Source organism: Capra hircus, chromosome 15, assembly GCF_001704415.2.
Source record: "Capra hircus breed San Clemente chromosome 15, ASM170441v1, whole genome shotgun sequence".
NCBI classification, from domain to species: Eukaryota; Metazoa; Chordata; class Mammalia; order Artiodactyla; family Bovidae; genus Capra; species Capra hircus.
In genome coordinates this window covers 63,881,686-63,895,890 of record NC_030822.1, presented here as the reverse complement: position 1 = coordinate 63,895,890, position 14,205 = coordinate 63,881,686, and the positions used below count along the sequence as shown (strand labels likewise).

The 14,205-nt window shown below is 35.6% G+C and overlaps 1 protein-coding gene across 1 annotated transcript in view; it reads left to right on the top strand.

The window, feature by feature from the left end:
* DDX10 (DEAD-box helicase 10) overlaps nucleotides 1-14,205 on the top strand; it is a 311,750-nt gene that overhangs the window by 107,045 nt on the left and 190,500 nt on the right. The window lies entirely within an intron of this gene.

Sequence of the window (14,205 nt, the reverse complement as noted above, 5' to 3'; positions counted from 1 at the left end):
TTACTTCATTCCTGTATATAATTTAGATAAAAGTAGCTCTTCACAAACACATGACTTTGAACACTTGCTTTAAAACCATTGCAAGCTAATTATTATGTATTTTAGATTATTTCTTTATGAGCATAATTCATATTAACAGAGACTTATTGAACACCTACTGTGTAAGTTGTGTGTTTTCTTATCCCAGTTTTTTACTTTTGGAGCAAACTTACATTATAGTAACTTGGATGTGAGCCTTATATTTGTATTACTCAGAATTTTAAATAAAAAAATATGAAGAGAATTTTAATTAATGAAAGGTATGGTTCTTGAGATTAAATGGTAACAAGCTGGGGAAATGTTTTATCATATTGGGAAGAAACATCTGTTTTCATCATGATACCCAGCACCAATGCATGGTTCATCATTAACACTCATTGAGTAATTTAATGACTGACTGAATGAAAAACCAAATACAGTTGAAGAAGGTTGGTAGAGAGCAATTAATTGGCTAGGCTGGTGTGCATTGTTTGTTGATTAAAAGCATCAGTTTGACTTAAGGGGTATGGAAAACTTAATTACTTTGAGAACTCTTTATTACATAATGGGTGCTTATTGCCTGATATCTGCTAAGTGGTTGTTGAGGCAAGAGAATCTTACTTCCTCTTTTGGGGTGCCGGCTGTTTTAGCTTTCATTCACTCTGGAGTGTGAAAGGGAAAGCAGTAATGTGGACCTCATCTAATATATCACCAGTATTCTGTGTATGCTTTCAGTATTCTACGGAATTATATTACTACTTGTTGGAAGTCACTGTCATGATCACTTGTTTTATACTGAGATACCTTCTGAGAAAAGGCAGTGTAAAAAGTGCAGGTGTGCAATAGAAATTCATTTTCTGCAATAAAATGGAACTTAGATTTCATATTCCTTTGGGAACAAGCAATACAACTCTTGTCTGTTTTCCAGTTTAGACATCTGCGATTTGATAATGTAGGGTGAGTATAGGACACTGATTACTTTGAGGAGAGGAAGGTGGGAAAGATCAGGCTGGGATCCACTGGCAGCTTTATTTTCTATGGTAGAGATAAGGATGTCTCCTGTTGATTTTTAGGAGTAAATAACAGGGAGATGAGCTTTGTGCCCTAGCAGTTCAGAACTGCAAATTTCAAACTGTTTTTAGTTTTCCTACACAAACTGTGCTGTTTTATCCTTTTGGCTTTTATTCATGCTTTTATGTACCTTTGGGACACACTTCACTTAACCCCTTTGCATAGTTAATTCATGGTTTATTATGCCAAGGAGTATTTTAGCTGGGGAAACTGTCCCTACTATAGAATCCTGGGCATATATTTCTACCTTGGAAAAGTGAAGAGCAGGATAATTCATTGGGATGCAGGAAAAATATGTTAGACTTTTTTGTTTATATATTTATCTTGAGAGAAAAAATGTAAGCTTTTATAATATTTTTGTTATTGTTCAGTTGCCAAGTTGCCTCCGACTCTTTGTGACCTTATGGACTGCAGCATGCAGGGCTCACTGTCACTCACCATCTGGACTGACAGTGATACTCTCTTTGTCTCATATGTCTCATTGACACTTGTTACATATAATGTGAGATATACACTGAGAAAGAGTGGAAGTTTGTGACAGGTTTACATCAGTATCCACATGTATTTGATTTCAGCACATTGCAGTGTGTTTTAGTTTGTTACATGTACCTAGTTATCTTAAACATTCAGAATTTTGGTTTCCCTTGACATGATAAACTAAGACTAAAGTTAACCATCTTCTCTGCCCTCCTCTTGTATGCTGTGAGGTGTTTGAACAGTTTAACTCTGTTCAGTTTTCTAATTCCAGTGTTAGTATTTTCAGTTCAGTTCAGTTGCTCAGTCATGTCTGACTCTTTGTGACCCTGTGGCCAGGCCTCCCTGTCCATCACCGACTCTTGGAGCTTGCTCATACTCATGTCCATTGAGTCTGTGATGCCATCCAACCATCTCATCCTCTGTCATCCCCTTCTCCTCCTGCCTTCCATCAGTTTTCTGTATTTTTAAGCCTCCAACATTAGTTGTTACTTTCCCTCTTGGGTATTGTTTAGTCACTTAGTTGTGTCTGACTTTTTTAAAACCCCATGGACTGTAGCCCTGCAGGCTCCTCTATCTGTGGGATTTCCCAGGCAAGAATACTGGAGTGGGTTGCCATTTCCTTCTCTAGGGGATATTCCTGACCCAGGGATTGAAGCTGAAATTTAAAATTTCAGTGCCCATTTTTTTCTTCAGTGAGTTATATTTATCCTTTTCTTAAATTTACTGAAGCTCATTTGGTGGACCAGCATGTGATCAATCCTGGAGAATTTCTGTATGCTTGTGAGAAGAATGTGTATTCTGTTCTTCTCTTCTGCGACCACTATAATGTAAATCTTGGTGTGTTTGTTATTGTCCCAGAGGACAGTGAATAATGTATTCATTTCTTTTCATTCTTTTTTCTGTATTCTGTTTTGCGTCAGTGATTTCCACCATTTTGTTTTCCTGATCACTTATCTGTTCTCCTACATCACTTACTCTATTGATTCCTTCTAGTGTATTTTTTTGTTTTAGTTATTATTTTGTCCATTTCTGTTTGTACTTTAATTCTTCTATGCTTTGTTAAGCATTTCTTGCCTCTTCTTGATCTGTGCTTCCATTCTTTTCCCAGTATTTTTGATTATCTTTACTATCATGGCTCTGAATTTAGGTAGATTGCGTATTTCCACATCACTTAGTCGTTCTTCTGGGGTTTTATCTCGTTCCTTCATCTGGGATATATAGTTTGCTCAAACTCCTGTGATCACAGTTTTCATTCCACAGGCTGCAGTAGTATAGATCTTCTTGCTTCTGCGTCTGCTCTCTTGTGGATGTCTCAGAGGCTTGTGGGAGGGTCTAGTTCCTACCCCCTACTGGGTGGAGCTGGGTCCTGTCCCTCTCTTGAGCAGGGCTGTGCCCAGGAGCACTTTATGTGGCCTCTAGCCTGATGAGTGGGGCTGTGTTGCTTCCCTGTTGGTAGTTTGGCCTGAGGCATCCCAGCATTGGCATATAGAGGCTGTTTGGGGGGGGCTAGGTCTTGGGAGGAAGTGGCAGCCTCTAGGAGCTATGATAGACCCAGACAGTATGTTGAAAAGCAAAAACATTACTTTGCTGACACAGATCCATATAGTCAAGGCTATGGTGTTTTCATTGATCACGTACATTGCTAGAACTGGACCGTAAAGAAGGCAGAGTGACAAAGAATTGATGCCTTCGAGCTGTGGTACTGGAGCAGACTCTGGAGAGTCCCTTGAACAGCAAGGAGATCAAACCAGTCAATGTTAAAAGAAATCAACCCTAGAAACTCATTGGGAGGAGTTTATGCCCCTTCTGCTGTTTTGTTGTGACTTCTTCTTTGTATTTGGCTGTTGGGTGTCTTTTTTGGTAGGTTTCAGTGGTTTTTTTGGTTGTTGTTGATGGTTGTTCAGCCGTTATGATTATGATTAGCCATTAGTTATGATTTTGATGTTTTTGTAAGAAGGTGAACTCTTATCCATCTACTCTACCATCTTGTTGACCAATTGGCATTGCTCTGGTTGGTCTTTTTTATGATGATGGATTGTTTTCATATATATTTTATAATTTTGTATTTTAAAGTTATCTGTAGAGTACCTTCTGCATGATAATTCTGCATGCTTTGGCTTGCATATATGTTCCTCTGGACCTGTTTTGTATTTATTTTTGCACCTGGGGTATCTCAGACTTGATTTAGATTATTTTCTTGGGAGGATATTCTCAGACCAATATATAAATAAGAATTGGCCTGTTAATTTCTCATTTACTTTGTTCTGAATTGGGATGTTTGTATATACAATCTTATTATCATTTATTGAGATGTGGGAACTTTCATTTAAGCATTGGGAATTAAATTGTAATTCAGTTGTGTCATACCTGCTTTATTGTGTGAGATATATTTGAACAATCTGAATGATTCTTTGTCCCAGAAGGTTACTGAAACTGTGAGTAGAAGGAGGAGTGAGGTTATTTTGAGAAATAGGAATGGTTCAGGCTGTTGATGCTAAAGTTGGTTGCACGAATTTTTGACACTCAGGCATTATTAGGCTCCTAGCATTTTTTGTTTCTGAGGGTTATATCTTTTGATATTTACTGTATTAGAAATAAACACAGATATTTTTATAGCAATTTAAAATAGCACACTCTTTACATGTTAATATGTTTTTAATGTAAAATAAACATTCAAAAAATTAGTGAGAAAGTGACACTGTTGTGTTTCTTGCAAATCTGTTTAACACCTGGCTAGATAGAATTAAAACCAGCTAGATTCTAACAACAACTTTGGAGATCAGTCTGTAACGTATTTTGTTGAAGTATATGAAGAAGGTCTGGCCTCATTTTTGTACTTGGAAGAGGAGTTTTGAAATAGCTCTACCTAGTAATTGTGGCTCTTCTTCTTTGCTACTACACTAGAACTCAACCACTGATAGTTTCTTGAATATTAGTTGCAGTATAGAATATAAAACCACATCAGTAACATTTTGTTCTTTGTTACAGTAAAATTCTTTGGTCTATCATGCACTCTGCAAAGACCTTCTACTTATGTATTATTTTTTAACTTCATGATTTGTTTATTTGGAAGGTACTTGTTCTATGAGTTATGCAGACTTTTCCAAATAGCGACTCATTTCATTTTTGTTATATCGCCCCACACATTTTTTAATATCACCACTATTGTTATTAAAAGAAGTCTTTAACTATTGGGATGCTATCCAGTGCACAGTGAATACATGTTTTCTGAAACTCAAATTGTCTCTTGAAGGCTTGATTTTCTCAGTGGCAAGAAATACCGTCAGTTGTTTTTCTTGAAAAAATAGCTCACTTTTGTTTATTTTTGAGGCAGTGTTGCACATTCCCAAGGTTCAAAAACTATTGTCTGTGCTCTCTATACTGATATTACCAGGAACTTTTAGTTCACCTGTAGTTGAAGAAGTTGGATTTATTACTTGTGGCAGTGAGGGAGAATGCTTCCTGTGGAACCATGGAGTCTCTTAGTAAGAATTTGTCATAAAGGGTTTATTATAGGTCTTGAGTGTGTTAGATAATTCAACAGAGGGTTAAAAGAAGATGACTTTTCTCTGAATTAGTTGCTGGGGGGTATGGGCATTATTCTGTAATTGGGTATCTTAAATCTCATATGTAAGGAGACAGAAATAAATGCAGGCTAAAGATTTAATTGGTAAAGAAGCAGCGGTTACTCTTATGAGCCAAGAAAGGAGGGTGTTCGGTCATTTTGTGGTTTGGATGATGTTTTTGTTTTGTTCCATCATGATTAGAATGGCCTTATCTGTTTTTGATATTCAGTATATGTTTAGCAGGAGAACATTGAGACTTAGCTGTGAGGGTCAGGTCTCCACTGATAGTAGCAGACATGTTTCTGTCTTTTACAGTTACTTTTGTAGTTTGTCAGTTATTCTTTCGAGTAGTCATGATATGCATACAAAAAGTGTCTAGTTTGATTTGCAGCTTTAACAATCTCACGAGTGCTTTTCCTCAAGGTAACCATTGATTTTACTGTGTGCTGTTTATGCACACTTCTTATTTGTTCAGGTAGAATGTTAGAAAGAGTTGTTGTAGGGTTCTGAATCAAGGCTCCTCAAAATATATGTCCATATCTGATAATGTCTGATTCCTGGAACCTGTGAATGTTACTTGAATCAGAAAAAGGATCTTTGCAGATGTAATTAAGTTAACAATCTTGAGATCACTTTGGATTATTCAAGTGGGGCCTAAATCCAGTTAGGATTTAGGATCCAGTTAGTGTTGTTCAGTCTATGTGGATGAGAGACACAGACAGAAGAGGAGGCAAATTGGGAGACGAAAGAGGCAATGTGTGATCATGGAAACAGAGATTGATGTGACAAGAAGTCAAGGAATACCTGGAGCCAGAAGAAATTGGAAGAGACAAGGAATGCTCTCCCATAGAATCTCTGGAGGGAGTGTGGCTTGCTGACACTCGATATTGGACTTCCGGACTCCAGAACTCCTGGAGAATAAATGTCTAATTTAAGCCGCCAAATAGCCATTTGTGGTTATTTGTTACGGCAGCCTCAGCAAACAGATGCACTTATATACGTAAGGGTTGAGATTTAATGAAATCAATTATCTTTACTGGTTTATAACGGGCATTAGTAAGTGAAACTGACATCTTCTATTATAGGGAGTGTGTGAAGGAGGAGAATACAATGATGCTCATACAGTTTGTTGCCAAAGCCTTGATTGGTGCTAATGCACTGGCATTTTTATCCACTGTTGGTGTCATATCACAGCTGAAAATGTCAATATGGTGAACAAAAAGTTATTATGAAGATAGATTTAACCTTGCCGACTCCTGAAAGGGTATTATTGGTTGGGCGGGGGGAATGTGTCTGTGGACCATTTGGAGAACCACAGGCTAAGGAAACCTGATCCAATTTCAGAACCCAGATTGAAAATGATGAACTTTTTTCTTAAAACTTGCTTTGTTAGGGCACAAGATACTGCAGGCACTATATTCTTTTTTACTGCCAACTCTGATGTAAACTGTAGCATAATGTCTTGACTTATAATAGTTCTGTTGAATCAGAACTTGTTTAGTATTATGAACCTTACTGTGCTCATATAAATGAGCAGAGAAGAATGATTTATCTCCCTAAGTTTGTTGAAACCCAACTCAACCTCAGCTTTTTCTTCTGCCCACTAATTGGCTCACTAACTGGCTATTCCTTGCAGAGATGTACCTAAAACAGCAATACTTTTTGTTGGGTGTCTTATCTTTTGATGGAGTCTACTTATCTACCTTCATACTTTACATAACATAGTTCTTTTGGAACAATAAAAAAATTTTTTTTAATTTATGGTTTATTCTTCACCTAGTTGTACTAGATCTTTGAGCCTTTCCTCTCTCCTCTCCATGGTTCCTAAGTTGTGCACACATATGCTCACAGATTCACACTCAAACACACCTTTCACTTAATTATCTACCCATTTCTTAGCCTTTTTGTGGAATCATTGTAGAATTACAAATATTGATTTCCGTAGATATTAAGGGTTTAGTGTTAGCTTATTTATAATCAAACTGATGAGGACAAAATACAGTAAGGATAATTCATTTATATTTTAGAATTGCCTATAAGAAGGAATTTTAAGCTTACCAATGTTTAAAAACTCATAATACAATATATTCTCATTTAATTGTTTTGAAATGTGCTGTAGTGCTGAGAAGGGAGACCCAGCCCTGAAACTGTTAGTTGGGAGTATGAGCATTGGGTCTAGAGAAACATAAAATAAGATATTTTGCTTAAATTAAACAAGGGAGAAAGTACTTGTTCACAGACACAAAAAGAATGCTGAGTTGGAGAATGTACCAGAGCTTCAAGGTAGTGCAAATGCATTTTCTTAGTGGGTGAATGGAGTAAAGGTGTTCTCATGAAAAACTATCACAGCAAAAGCAGTTTCTGTGTAAGCAATTAAGGAGAGTCTGTATAAATACTTAGCAATACTAGTTTTTTTTTTTTTTTTTCCATTGACTTGGAACCAGAGGAGAATCCAGGGTGTTGTCCTGCTTATATCTAGTAGGAAATGTGGTATCTGGTAAAAATTGATGCTGTAATTCAGTACACAGTGTGGGAATAGATGTGCCTTAGTTTGTTGCACATGGTGGGGTGAGAGTCGTTTGTTGGCAGGTGAGTAGTCTAGCATATTGTGGGCATTGCCTTGCACAGGCACTTAGTTTGCACATCCTTTTTCACATTACTGAATTATTTACCGCCATTCATCCACTTAACATACTATAAAACTTTGTTGATTATCTGCTGTGTCTGCAGTCATCATCCCCTCTCTTTTTGTTGGTCGGTGGGGATTTATGCTTATTTCTTGTATGCTTTGTAATTAATTCTTTTCTGGAGGGAACAGAAAAGGGTATACTCATTCCATTGCCTGCACTGGAAATCTCAGCCTTGATTGATCACCAAGTCTTGCATTATACTTTGTACATTTAACTTTTTTCTTAAATTCTTGGAACCTGTGCCTGTTTACACTAGAAAATACTGTTTCACAATCTTCTCTGCTGCCCCAAACCAGTGCCCCTATCGTCTTTCTTACACTATTCTGTTCCCCAGCCAAGAAGATTTGTGAGCTTTCCTGTTTATAGTTTGTATTACTGTAAAATATAGGCATATTAAATAAGCTGTTTCACACTGTTCCTGATATGTTTTGAGAAAGGATCTAGGTTTGGATCTTCTCTCCAGTGAAAAATCACATGTTGCCAACTATTTAGAAATTACTGCCTGCTTTAAGCTGAATCTCACTTGCTAAAGTAGAAGACTCATTTGTTTATATATGTCTGATACCTATTGACCCTTGGTAATTTGTTATAACTTTTCTTACGTGTTTGCTTTTCCTGAAAAGACTCAGTATCATGTAGCTTTATAAATGAAATAGAACACAATGAAATTTTCAAAACATAATCAGAATTGGACATTGGCTCATTTAAATGGTTGGCATTGCCAAATGTGTCCACTTCTAAAAGAACTGAAATAAATGTGAAAGCTGTCTTTGGCTCATTAGTGAAATGAAGGAAACATTGTGAATGTGAGGGTGAGTTGTCATGGGAAATTAAATGGAAACGAAATATGTTAATAATCTTAAATTGGTTTTGCTATGCATATTAGTTTTTTAATGTGTCAGGTTACGCTTGCTCACAGATGGATGCTGTGAAGACTTTGACCTTCACAGGGAAACATACAATTCATTTGACAATTGAGTGAATGTATCAACAGCAAAAAAAATTGAGTGAGATACTCTGTTTAATTTAGGAATCGACAACCAGCTAATTGAAAAGAGTGAAAAGGAGAAATGAGTGCTAAAACTTTGATATCTGGGTCAAACTGTAGAAACTCTAGCATTATACAGTTAAATTCAGCATCTCAAAACAATGCTTGTTCTTGGTTTGCTCAAATAGCAGGCTGTCCCAAGCGATAAGTTGCCTTTCTAAATTTCCCTGGTCAGATACTTAAAGTGTAAGTATTGGGTTGGCCAAAAAGTTCATTCATGTTTTTCTGTATGATATCACAGGAAAAAAAAAAACCCACATGAACTTTTTGGCTGACCCAGTATATAGCTGTGACATAAAAAAAATTGATGTGATTTTAATAGTACTCATGCTTTCTGTGTTTGTCATTTTGTCAAATCTTCATATCTCCATACTTTTAGTGCAGAGTCATAAATTTTTTAATTGTACATTTTTAGAAGTATAATTTATATGTAGTATGGGCACAGATTTTCAGTGAGTTTCCTTTATGCCCTTTTCCAGCCCCCTGCCATCCTTTAACACAGCTATGACTATTCATTCAGTTAGCTTACTAGCTTTGTCCATTTTAAGACTTCACATAAACATAATTATATAATATATACTGTTTTATATCTGTTTCTTTCGTTCAGTGTGTTTTGAAAATTCCTTTGTATTGTTGGATGTATGAATATTTCATTTTAATGCTGAGCTGTATTCCATTGTGTGATGATAGTGCAGTTTATTCTCTTGTTGATGGGCATTTGAGTTATTTCTACTTCTTGGCTAGTATGAATAAAACTGTTGTGATCCATTGTGTACAGATTACATTAGTGTTCATATCTGTTGGGCAAATGCCTAGGAAGAAAATTTCTGAGTAGTTGTATGTTTTAATAAAGCAGTGATTCTCAGCTGTAGATGATTTTGCCAACGTTGGGGACATTTCTCTGTGTCTGGAAATATTTTTGGTAATCGTAACTGAGTGAAGGATGGATAGAGGTCCAAGAGACTGCTAAATAACATAGAAAGCCCAAGACAGCTCTGCATCCAAAGAATTATTTGGTACACAATATCTATAATGCTGAAGTTGAGAATTCCTGTTTTAAACAAAATTGCTGAACAATATGCCAAAGTAGTGTTATTGTACGTGACAGTTTCCATTTGTTCCGTGTATGCTATAAAATTTGATATTATTAGTCTTATAATTTTAGTTATTCTAGTAGTATTCTATTTATGGTTTTAATTTGCATTTCCTTTATGAGATAGTGATGTTAAGCATTTTTCTTGTGCTTTTGACCATTTCTATATCTTTCTTTTTCCAGTTTTGAGATAACTGACATAACATTGTATCAGTTTAAGGTGTATAATGTGATGCTTTGAAATATTAATAGACTGTGAAATGATTACCACAGTAAGGTTAATGAACATATCCATCATCTCACATGATTACCGTTTTTTCTATGTGTGTGACAAGAACATGTAAGACCTATCCTTTTAGCAACTTTGAAGTATACAATATAATATTGTTAACTGTAGTCACCATGCTTTACATTAGATCCTCAGAACTTATTCTTCTTAGAACTTGAAGTTTGACCACCACCACACCTATTCTATTCTGTACCCCTGACAACCACCAACCTACTTAAATTCCACATATAAATAAGATCACATATATATATATATATATATATTTTTTTTTTTTGGCCTTTCTCTGCCTAACTTATTTCACTTAATACCCTCAAGTTCCATCCATATTGTCACAAATGGCAGGCTGAATAATATTTCATTGTTTTCTTTTCTTTTTTTTAAAATTTTTATTTTTACTTTATTTTCCTTTACAATACTGTATTGGTTTTGCCATACATTGACATGAATCCACCATGGGTGTACATGCGATCCCAAACATGAACCCCCCTTCCACCTCCCTCCCCACAACATCCCTCTGGGTCATCCCCGTGCACCAGCCCCAAGCATGCTGTATCCTGCATCGGACATAGACTGGTGATTCGATTCTTACATGATAGTATACATGTTTCAATGCCATTCTCCCAAATCATCCCACCCTCTCCCTCTCCCTCTGAGTCCAAAAGTCCTCTATAACACATCTGTGTCTTTTTTGCTGTCTTGCATACAGGGTCATCATTGCCATCTTTCTAAATTCCATATATATGTGTTAGTATACTGTATTGGTGTTTTTCTTTCTGGCTTACTTCACTCTGTATAATCGGCTCCAGTTTCATCCATCTCATCAGAACTGACTCAAATGTATTTTTAACGGCTGAGTAATACTCCATTGTGTATATGTACCACAGCTTTCTTATCCATTCGTCTGCTGATGGACATCTAGGTTGTTTCCATGTCCTGGCTATTATAAACAGTGCTGCGATGAACATTGGGGTACATGTGTCTCTTTCAATTCTGGTTTCCTCGGTGTGTATGCCCAGCAGTGGGATTGCTGGGTCATATGGCAGTTCTATTTGCAATTTTTTAAGGAATCTCCACACTGTTTTCCATAGTGGTTGTACTAGTTTGCATTCTTTAACAAGTGGTGCTGGGAAAACTGGTCAACCACTTGTAAAAGAATGAAACTAGATCACTTTCTAACACCCCACACAAAAATAAACTCAAAATGGATTAAAGATCTAAATGTAAGACCAGAAACTATAAAACTCCTAGAGGAGAACATAGGCAAAACACTCTCCGACATAAATCACAGCAGGATCCTCTATGATCCACCTCCCAGAATTCTGGAAATAAAAGCAAAAATAAACAAATGGGATCTAATTAAAATTAAAAGCTTCTGCACAACAAAGGAAAATATAAGCAAGGTGAAAAGACAGCCTTCTGAATGGGAGAAAATAATAGCAAATGAAACAACTGACAAACAACTAAACTCAAAAATATACAAGCAACTTATGCAACTCAATTCCAGAAAAATAAATGACCCAATCAAAAAATGGGCCAAAGAACTAAATAGACATTTCTCCAAAGAAGACATATGGATGGCTAACAAACACATGAAAAGATGCTCACCATCACTCATTATTAGAGAAATGCAAATCAAAACCACAGTGAGGTACCCCTTCACACCAGTCAGAATGTCTGCGATCCAAAAATCTGCAAGCGATAAATGCTGGAGAGGGTGTGGAGAAGAGGGAACCCTCCTGCACTGTTTTATTTTCTAACTGAAGCTATATCGCAAAGCTGTAATAAGACAGTATGGTGTTCGCATAAAAACCGGTACATGGATTAATGGAACAGAATTAAGAGCCCAGAAATACGCCAATGTGAAAATGGTTAACTAATATTTGACAAGGGAGCTGAAAATACTCAATGGCTAGAACATAGTCTTTTCAATAATTGGTGCTGGGAAAACTGGATATCCATGTGCAAAAGAATGAAACTGGGCCCCTAATTTACACCACTTAAAAATTGACTTGAAATGAATTAAGGTTTAAATTTAAGACTTGAAACCATAAAAATCCTAGAAGATATCACAAAGTATGGTATGACAACACAGGCAAAACAAACAAAAACATACAGGGTGTGATTTTATTAAACTGAAAAGCTTCTGCACAGCAAAACAAACAAACAAGCAACAACAACAAATGTAAAGGTAGCTTATGGGATGGAAGAAAATATTTGCAAACCACATATCTGATAAGGAATTATAACATCCAGGATAGTCATACAGAGAAATTCATACAGTTAAATAGCAAAAAGTCAGTCTGGTTCAAAAAACAGGCAGAAGACTTGAATAGACATTTTTCTCAAAGAAGACATAAAATGGCCAATGGGTACATGAAAATGTACTCGATACCACTAATCATTACAAGCAAATCAGAGCCACCTATGAAATATCATCTCATACCTATTAGAATGGCTATTATCAAAAAGACAAAAGAAAACAAAATGCGATTATATGGAAGAAAAAAAACAAACCTTGAGCCCTATTGGGAATATAAATTGGTCTAACCACCATGGGGAACAATGTGGAGGTTCCTTAAAAAATTAAAATTAGAACTACTGTATGATCCAACAATTCCACTTCTTGGTTTTTAACTAAAAGAAATGAAGCCACTACCTTGAAGAGATATCTGTATGGCATTATTTATTGCAGCATGATTTACAGAAGCTAAGACATGGAAATCAACCTAAGTGTCCTATATATTTTGCAAAAGTTTGTCTGTAAGTCCTTTGTCCAATGGAAAAACTGAATTGTTCAGACAGTCTTGTTAAGAATACTTTTCCAGACATATCTCTTCGGAAAAACTGAATTGTTCAGACAGTCTTGTTAAGAATACTTTTCCAGACATATTGCTTCCATACATTTTCTCATAGTCTGTATCTTTCCTTTTATTTTATTAATGGTATCGTTTGAAGTACAGAAATTTAAAACTTCAGTGTAATTCATAACTTTTATTTTCTTTTTTGCTCATGCTTTCTGTGCCCTATGAAGGCTTTGCTTATACAAAGATATCACAAAGATACTCTTCTTGGTTATCATCTAGAAGCTTTATTTAGGTTTCATATTCTATTAGAATGGATTTTTTAAATACATGGTATGAAGTGGAGATCAATATGTATTTATTTCCATGTGCATTTTCAGATCTTACAGACCATTTCTTCAAAGGACTATTCTTACCCTTGATAAATTACTTTGTATTCTGACTAAACTCAGTTTCCTATTTTTGTGGGTACATTGTTGAACTTAGTTCTGTGTTTGATGTGTATCCTTATTGCCAATATCATACTGCCTTAATTACTATAGTTTTTAGAAGGTGGAAACAGTATAATGTAAGCCCTTCAATTTCATTTTTCTTCAATATTATTTAATCTATTCTAAGTCTTTTGAATTTCCATATAAATTTTAGAGTGTGCTTATTAGTTTAATTATGTTAGAATTTTAATGATGATGACATTGATCAGTTTGAGTAGAATTGATACATTAAAGTAATACCAATAATATTGAGTCTTTCAATTCACAAACATGGACTCTCCGTTTGTTTCTTTAGAGCTTTAATTTATGACATTGTTTTTAAATTTTCTGTTATAGTTCTCAAAAAGTTTTATGTTTCTTTTACAGTATTTTAATGGTTGTTTTTAAGACTTAATTTTTTAATAGTAGTTTTAGGCTCATGACAAAATTGAGAGGAAGGTACAGAGATTTCCCATTACCCTCTTATCCCCAACATGGATAGACTACCTCAAGGGGATATAGTTGTTAGAACTGATAGCTGTATCAACACATTGTAATCATCTAAAGGACACACTTTACGTTAGGGTGTATTTAGAGTATTGTAAATTCTGTGGCTTTGAAACAGTGCGTAATGACCCTCATCTACCATACTACTATGTATGATACTATAAGTATACAGAAT